This window comes from Melospiza melodia, chromosome 7, assembly GCF_035770615.1.
Source record: "Melospiza melodia melodia isolate bMelMel2 chromosome 7, bMelMel2.pri, whole genome shotgun sequence".
In the NCBI taxonomy this organism is placed as follows: domain Eukaryota; kingdom Metazoa; phylum Chordata; class Aves; order Passeriformes; family Passerellidae; genus Melospiza; species Melospiza melodia.
Genome location: NC_086200.1, coordinates 17,631,808 through 17,640,931, shown reverse-complemented (window position 1 = coordinate 17,640,931; position 9,124 = coordinate 17,631,808).

The following is a 9,124-nucleotide window of genomic DNA, read 5'->3' as shown; positions in this document are numbered from 1 at the left end:
AGTGGTGAGCATCAGCACATGCGCCTTGTCTCACCTGTGTTACTGCCTCTTTGCAGGTCTCTTCTATCCTATGGTCAACAAACTACAAGGAGCTCATTTCAGGCCATGGCTTTGCACAGAATCAGCTGGTTATATGGAAGTATCCAACAATGACCAAGGTTGCAGAGCTGCAAGGTAGGTGGACAGGGCCTGGGTGGGGGGGCTGTTAGAGGTTGAAGACAGCTGCACTCCTTGGTTTGAGCCTGCAGCATCACTGATACAGGACAGTATCTGGGGCCATGCTGCTAGGAGTAAAGCATGCCTACGGGGCTGTGGAAGAGATAGCATTGATCCAAGTGTATGCTTGGGGTCTGAAATCATGTTGCCACAGCCAGTGGGGAGACAGCTATGCAAGCTGGCAGGGCTAATGGGAACATACAGGAGTAAATGTGCATGTGCTGATCAGCTCAGCCCTGACTGCACATTCCTTCTCCTCCTCAGGTGATACTGATAGAATCTTGAACCTGACCATGAGCCCTAATGGTACAGCAGTGGCCTCAGCAGCTGCTGATGAAACACTGCGGATCTGCCGCTGTTTTGAGATGGATCCCATAAAGAAGAAGAAGAAGAAGGAGAAGGCAAACAGTGCCAAAAGCAGTATTCTTCACCAGAGCGTCTGCTGAGAGCACAGGATTGTTGTGGGGAGGGGGATATTTGGTTTACACACTGTGCAGTATTTTAAATGTTAATGAACTGCTTAACTTGACTTTTTCTTAATGGAGTCTGATGGAAGAAAAAGCCATGGCTCCTAAACCCAAGTCTTTCTCCCTGAGGCTGGGGATCTGGGCAAGGAGTGGAGACCTAGGTCTTAAGGGCCAGTTTACAGGCCCCTGAGCTTAGCACAGCCTAGCAGAAGGATGCTGTGCAAGGGCTGTACTTCTGTTTCTGTCCCAGCTAAGATAGATATGTCACCTGCCCCATCTAGATGCTGACTACAAGCACAGCAGCTCCACCACAGGCTCAACTGAAAGCACAGCATGGCTGTGGCGTCAGTTTGTGTTGTCCTGGCCTGTCTCACAAGCCCAGGGACACCTTCCTATGGCTCTGCAGGCAGATCTCAGTTTGGCTTGTTAGCTACAGGCAGCCATCACTGCCTGCCTATGGTGCTGGAGTAGAATAGCTGTTGGGAAAAAAAGGAGGGAGGGAAATATAGAGCAACAGCTGTAATCACCCCAAAGGCTGGAAAGGGGCTGGCTCTGGCATAAAGCCTGATGCAAAACAAAAGGTTGGCTTACACAGCCACAGCCAGCCTGGGTGTCATGCAAGAGCCACGTAAAGCACCACCAACGCTGTGCTCAGCCTTCAGTCACATATTCTTCCAACAACTCTGATCTCCCTTCCCCTCCTCCTGACAGGAGGCCCTGGTGCCTCACTGAGGCTTCATGCAGGGGAGCAAGCACCAGGGCTCAGCTGACATTTATTGGAGCTTGACTCCCCTACACTTGGAAAAATGCCTTTTTTCCAGGCTGAACTGTGCTGGAGCAAGTTGCAGGAAATATATTTGAGCCCTCACCTGAGACAGAGTAAAGATCCATTCTGAATTAGGTGAAGTGTCTAAGAAAGGTGAAAAGTCTGTGAGGCCAAAGCTGAAGGAAAAACTTGCATGCCAAAACAGCAAGGAGACAGAGAAAGAAAAACAGAAAAGACCACAAGGTCGATTTGCCCCGACTTAGAAATTCCTTTGATAAAGAAGAACTGGTGCTAAATGTCACGCGGAATGAATATGAATGAACTTATTGTGAAACTGTATGCATATGCATTTGGAAGGGGGATAAAAGAAGACCCGAGGTCTTCAGAGGTACGCATGCCCTGTTGGGGGACTTGCGTCCAGCGAGCGTCGTAAATAAACATACCGGGCTTTACAACTTTTATAAAGTTGTGAGGTTTCTTCTTTTCTCCGCAAAACATTTTGGCGAGCCAAGCCAGGAGTTCTCTGTCCCCGCAGGGGCAGGGGGGATAGACGGACCTCCAAGGCGCGCCCTAGGATTTTTTCCTGGTGGGGCTCCGCTCGTCTCAACTTGCCACCTGCGAGGACAGACAAGGACCTGCTGGCCTGCGGAGGAAGATACGGTATGTACTGAGGGGCCCCCGGGGGAGGGAAAGGAGAGCAAGGGAGTAAACTACCCAGAGACGTCTGGGTTCAGCTGATAGAGCAGCTGTATTAGAGATGGGGTTCATCGTTCTGATAGAGCAGAACCGCTAGAGGCTCTGGGGGTGAGCCGGGTGAACCCGTGTATGTGTGGGTTGGGGGTTCATAGTTCTGATAGAGCAGAACTGTTGAGCCCGTGTGTGCTTTATTTGTATGTGTGTGTGATGTCCGGACACTGTGTTGATGTATGGTTAATGTGTGCATTGTGTGGTCAGTGCACTGTGTTTCTAATCGTGCAAGTGTATAAGTGTATGGTGTATAAAAGAGAATAAATCTACAGTGCGGGGGGTCAGTACTACCCGTGTTTGAGGCAGCCGAGTGAGGCCTGAGGCGCCGGCTGCAGCAGGCTGCGGGGGCAGGGACAGAAGTGCCCCGCAGAGAAGCGAGTGGAAGAATGTCAGTGATGGTATTTATCGTGTTTAAATGTAGTGATTTGTGTAGATCTGGTACATTTTAACCGTGAGTATGAGCTCAGAGAGTACCTTTGCCTTGGATGTTTGATTTTGATCTCTAGACTGTGTGCTGTTATTTTGATTGTGTCCAAGAAAATTGATGTGAGTAAATGCTGAATTACGGTATGCTGTGTTGTGTTGAGAAAAGCGAGCACTTTGAGAGATATGCCCTTTCCCAGTGGTTTTGTGTGGTGATTTTCTTCCGCTGCATTGTGATAATTTGATTCTCAGATTGTATAGTAGTGTTTGTGGAGATTTTAAGATTTTGTTGCAACAAGAGTGGCATTTTACATAGGAGAACTATAGTACGGTGATTTATGCTTAATTACGATAGAGTTAAAGGAATTGCAAGAATTCCCCCCCCTCACAGTAATTCAAGCCTTGGCTCTAGCGAATTTGAGATAAAGGGGGCGGTGCGGGTGCGAGTGTCTGTGGGCATATCAGAGTTTCGGCTGTGACTAGCACAGCCTTTTTGCAAAGCAGTAAAACAAGTGTAAGTAGACACAGGGCTTAATTAGATTGTGCAAGAAGAGAACTAGAAAAGACTGATATTTTGTTTGCTCAGAATATAGTGTCTATGTCACGTTTTTGATTAGCATGCTGTGTGAGGTGACAGTGGCTGCCCCCTGGGCACAGGGACAACTCTGGCTGCCCCGTCTCCCCAGGGAACACGGGAATGGCCTGTGAGCAAAAGCTGGATGTGCAGGTATTATTGCAGTGCGGCGTTTATGAGAAACACTGGTTTGGCTGTTCTAATAAGTGTCAGGGCACATGTAAATTAGAGGTTTCTGGTCAAGCGGATTCAGAACCTAAGGTCTTAGAACTTGTGTGTGGGAACCACATCTGATACCTGCCACCTGGAGCTGTGTGTATAGGAGGAAAGTTGAGAAACTACTGTGAAGGTCTGTAAAAAGGTTTGAGTGGAAGCGAGATAGGGCAAGGAGAAATAAATAATGAGAACTGACCAGAGCAAAGAGGTTCCTAAATTAGCCCCTTTTGGGAGGGGCTCACTGGGAGAAGGCTGCCAGTAGGAGCAGCTCAGAAAATAAAAAGATTTATAATACTTCATTGCAGTTAGTACTGTTTTAAAATAGGAGGATAAATGGGATAGAGTTTTGTATGCTGAAATGTCTTTGTGTTTCAAGAAATCACCCTGAATGGCAAAGAGACTGTAAGATCAGACCGCCCTCTGGTCTTGGCCCTTGAAAAAGGAAAACAAGCAAAGAGAAAGCAAATCAAACATGTTGCTCAGCATGCAGCATAAGATAGCAATGTATGAAATCAGGCAAGGATTATCATGCTGAAATGCAAAGCAATCACAGTTCACAAAATGAGTACATATGATTTGCTAAAGGCTCCTCCCAAGGTAAGGGAGGAAGGGTAAGGGAGGAAGGGTAAGGATGACCTCCCCAAAAGGGAAGAATTTTTGTCGACACAAGGGTCATATATTCAGTTTTAAATAAAGCTTTAGTACCTGTGGAGAATGTTTATGTTGCAGTGTGGGGAACAACTGAACAACTGGCCAGTCTGAGAAGGCATCCTTGTGCAAACCTTTAAAGTAACATATGTACTATGTGTACCTAAAAGCTTTTGTACAATTCGCTCAATTTGCTAAACATTCTCAAATGAGAAAGGTTACTCTGGAGGCAAATGATATAAAGATGTTAGGCTTAACATTAACAGACACTGAAATTAAAAACATTAGTAAGGAGATATTAGAATAAGTAAATAAATGTTTTCAAGGGTATGGGCCTCTGCTGTACCAGGGAGAGTGAAAGATGCTCCCCCATGAGCATCAAGCTTAAGGAAAGAACACAACTAGTGAGAACTGAGTAGTACCCTCAAAAGGAAGATAAGGAAGGAATCAGCCCAATAATTGATAGTACTGGACTAAGGGCTGTCAATAAGATAACACAGAATTTATACCCTGTGGTAGCAAATCCATATACCTTACTAACTTGTTTAACACCTGAGCTAACCTGGTTCCCTGTTTTAGGCCTAAGAGATGCCTTCTTTTGCCTCCCTATCCACGAAGCCGGCCAGAAAATTTTTGCATTCAAACACAAGCTCACATAGTCCATGTGCCTGAAGGCTTCAAGATTCCCCACTCCGATTGGAGAACAGCTTGCAAAGACCCAGAGTCCCAGGAAGCTCCACAAGAAGAAAGGAGGCTGTTGCAGTATGTGGACGATCTTCTAGTAGCTACTCAGATGAGGGAAGCAGGAGAAGCCTGGACGGTAAGCCTTTTGAATTTCCTAGGACTCCAAGGACGCAGAGTCTCAAAGAAAAAGGCACAGGTAGTGAAACAGAAGGTAATTACCTGGGGTAAGAAGTGAGTGCTTGTTGTGGTGTGCTGTGATGTCCCATTTTAGCCTTCCAGGTCACTTTCCCAGGTGTGCCTGTACGTCTATCCCTTCCCCCTTGCCCCCATGCTGAGTGAGTCCTGTCAATCAGGCTAAACGTTCCAGCAAGGCGTCGTGTGGTTGGTCAAGTTCAAAGGATGCCCCTCAGGCCCAGGGGTCATTGGCCTGTCTGGGTGTCATCTTCCTCTGAGACCCTGCCCCTCTCACCTGGTTGGTGGCTCACCTGTACCTCCCCTCCCCCTGTCCCTGAGCTTAAAAAGGTGATCAGACCATGCGGTCATTGTTCTGTTGGAGCAGCTCCTCACGTTCAGACCTCTGTAACCATGGAATAAACCTCTGGACATTAAACCCTCCAGCAGAATCCTCTCCTTTTTCTCTTCACCATCGCCTGAAGCTATCCTCCTGAGGTAACGGGGTCCCTTACAAGCCTGGACTTGTTCAGTGCCCAGCTGCAACTACCAGCAAGCCGAGGTATCTCTGCGGTGATACACCGCAGTTGCTGCCTTTGGCCCAGCAGCGAGGGTCAGACTGGCCCAGGCACAATCTAACTGGTAATATTGGGAGCCTTTTTTTTTCCAATATTTGGCGTCCCTGAGGCGGGCAAAGCGACTCTGCAGCCCAAGACGGACCCGCAGCACCTTGGAGAAGCTTCTGGCAGCTGTGCATCCAGCTGAAAGGGGCTTTGGTTGCAAGGCCCTCGGCTAGAGACTTTGGGAATATTCCCAGAAGAAGTTTCGTGGACTGTTCGGCGCCTCTGGAAAGCCCAGCTCCTTTCTGGTGGGCAGATTTTCCAGAGGAAGAACAGGGGAGCCTCTCTCGCCCACAGAGGGGTCCTGTTCCGGTGAAGAGACCTGCCTGTACCCAGCCAGCTACAGCTTCCATTTCGGGTGAGTATCTCTGCTCTCGGTAGGGCAGGAGCTCAAAAACAGACTCTGCCGTGAGTTCTGTTCCTTTTTGCATTTGCATTTTTGGCTGCGCAGCCCCACAGACGGGAATTCATTGATTTCTAGCTATTAGCTTTCTGCCGCCTGTTTTGCTGTCTTTTGGAATTCGCGCGGGAGCTCTCTGCCCTTCCCTCCCGGCTCTGCAGGCTCGGCTCTCTCCACGTGGTCGGGAGATCTTTCTCTCTGTGCGGGGGAGGGGGGGTTCTCGGCTCTCTTGCCGCGGGGGATCCCTCTCTCTCTCTCTCTCTCTCTCTCTCTGTGGGGGAAGGGAGGGGGGGGTTCTCTGCACACGCGGCGCGGGGGGCCCCGGTTTCGGCTTGCAACGTGGCGTGGCTGCTCTCGCTGCTCCACGGTGGGGTGTATTCCACAGCGGTGGGAGGCTTTGTTTCCACCTCAGCTCGGCAGGGCGTGCCCTGCTGCTGCTGCCCGGGAATTTTAAAAGCAGTATATACAGCTGCATTGTGAAGCTTTTGTCGGCTCGTTATCCCTTTCCATCTGTGGTTTTTTTTTTTAGAAATCGGTAGCTGATTTTGGCTTTGTTCTTGGTCAGGCGGGATTTAGTACTTTGCTTTTTACATCTAACATGGGTTTGAAACTCAGCATTGTACAAAAAGGAGTGTATTATAATATTGTTAGCATTTTAAATAGTGGTAATGTGAAGTTCTCAAAGGGAAAATTGAAACAATTTATAAGATGGCTTTTCCTCCACTTCCCACAAATCTCCCCTGAAGAAATCCACAATATTCAATTCTGGGATAAAGTTGGAAATGAATTGATAATCTTAGGACAATCTGGCAATGCACCCTCAGCTAAATTTGTGTTTTGGAGTTTACAAATTCGTACAGCATTGCTCAAACAAAAGGAAATGGAGAAAAAGCCAAATGTAAAGCCATGTACCTCTGCTCTCCGTGTTTCTCCCTCTCCTAATTCTAAAACCCCTAAACCTCTTTCCCCAAAACTTAGTATTTTAAACAGATCAAACTCATTGGGAAGTCGATGCCCAAAGTCTGTTGAAATGTCTGAGTTGCCCTATCCACAAGGCCCTGGCCAGGCTGCGTGGAACCTTTCCCAATCCCCTGTGTCCCATCCTCAGAAACCAACAGCACGTGTTAGCTTTCTTGAGAGCAGTGATACCCAAAATGGCCCCCAGCCCCTAGGGGGTCCACAAGATGGTGGATGCCATGTGGCATCTTCCCAAACCTGGTCTTCTTCTTCCCAAAATCCTCTTAACCATCCCAAAACTCCAGCCCCATCCCCCTCTCCTCGTGATACCTTCCCCCCTCCCCCTCCCTTTCCTGCAATTCCCTCAGCTCCGCCCCTCTACTCCTCCCAGGGGGCGTCTTCTGACGTGATGTCACCAGGTGTCCCCGCCCCCTGCCTGCCCCTTGACCCCGCCCCTTGTTCCCACAGTATCCCCGCCCCTTGCCGGCCCCCGGTCCCCACCCCCTCCCCGGGTTCCCAAGGTGGGGACACACCCACTGCCATCCCCCAAACCTCTATCTGTGATCCCAATGCTTCCAATTCAAGGGATACAGAGCAGGGAACAGCAGATTCAATGCATAGTCCCATGTTGTCACTGGCTCCTGTTACCTTTCAGCCTGCAGCTCAGGGGGGAGCAGCTCCAACTGCTAATTGGAGTTCTTTTGGACGGCAATTAATTAAAGAGATCTGTAAGTCTCATAAAGAATATGGTCCACACAGTCCATATTTCCGTGGCCTTTTAAATTCTGAATTGAGTAGGACTGTAGTGATTCCACATGATTTAAAACAGCTTTTTTCCTGTCTCATGACCTCTACGGAATTCAAATTATGGGGAATAGCATGGAAACAAATGCTGAATGATGCTCTCCCAGGCTTGCATGCTGATCCAAACACAGCCAAAGACAACAGTGGTAACCCTATCACCATTGAGCACCTCTGTGGTGAGGGCCAATGGTCTTCTCCCTCAATCCAAGCTACTGCAATTCCTGCAGAAACACTCGAAAAAGTAAAGGAAGCAGCTGAAAAAGCGTTCTTTTCCCTACAACCTGAGGGGCCTTTTGAGCCCTATAGTAAAATTAAACAGCTACCATCAGAGCCTTTTTTTAAATTTGTAGAAAGGTTAACTAGAGCTATTGAAATACAAGTTAAAAAAGAGAATGCTAGGGAAGCAATTTTAGAAGAAATGGCGTTTACAAATGCAAATAATCAGTGTCAAGCGGCAATCCTCAGCCTTCCTCTCGAACCTACCCCTACGTTAAAAGATATGCTCCTAGTCTGTAACAGGAAAGTGCCTCTGATGAGTGTGGCTGAAGACACCAGACCAAGGCTGCTGCCAAGACCACCTCAGCGTGTTGCCGTTGCCAGCCCTGCGCCTATTCCCCCAGCACAGCAGTACCCTGGGCAGCAGCGGAGACCAGCAATGGCTGAGCCCACAAAACCATGCCTGCTTTGTAACAACCTAGGGCACTGGAGTAACCAGTGCCCCCTGAAAAGGGAATTTGATGAATTTAGAAATGGCAGGGGAGGAGAACTACAAGCCCTCCCTGGGGGTCAACAACAACAAAAAAACTGAAGAGCCAGCGCCGGCCTGCCAGGCGCATAGACACAAAAAGAGCAGGCCAAGGGAATAAGGGTAGCAAAACAAATCAAGCACGCGATAATATTAATGATTGTGTAAGTGAAGCAGGTGCTTCAAAGACTGTGTATGATTTAGGTGATCCTGTGTTAACCACGTCTTCTGTCAATGAGCCTTACAGGTTGCAGCTGACTGAGTCACTCCATCTGGAGGACACTGATTGGCATTTTGTCTCTGTCAATCCTGAACAGAAAGGTACTTGGAACCGGATTCGTTGTAAGTACATCGTCATTGGGGACACCAAACACACACCACAAGAGATCGAAATTGCTCCGGGAATGACAACATCAGATCCTGAGCAATTCGTTCTCGGCCTGCATTGTTTCCACCCACTCCTGTTTCTTCCCAAGGGACAAATTGTTGCACAAGCTATCCCTGTGCCATCTTTACCTGAAAATATCAAAAAACAAGGGCCCACAGTCGCCCGGGTCCAAGTTATTGGAAAAGACAAACCCAAATTATGGTGTAATGTCAGTGGGGGTGGGGAGTCTAAACGCATTGAGATGCTTGTAGACACAGGTGCAGACTGCACAGTAATTCCAGTACAAGACTGGCCAGCA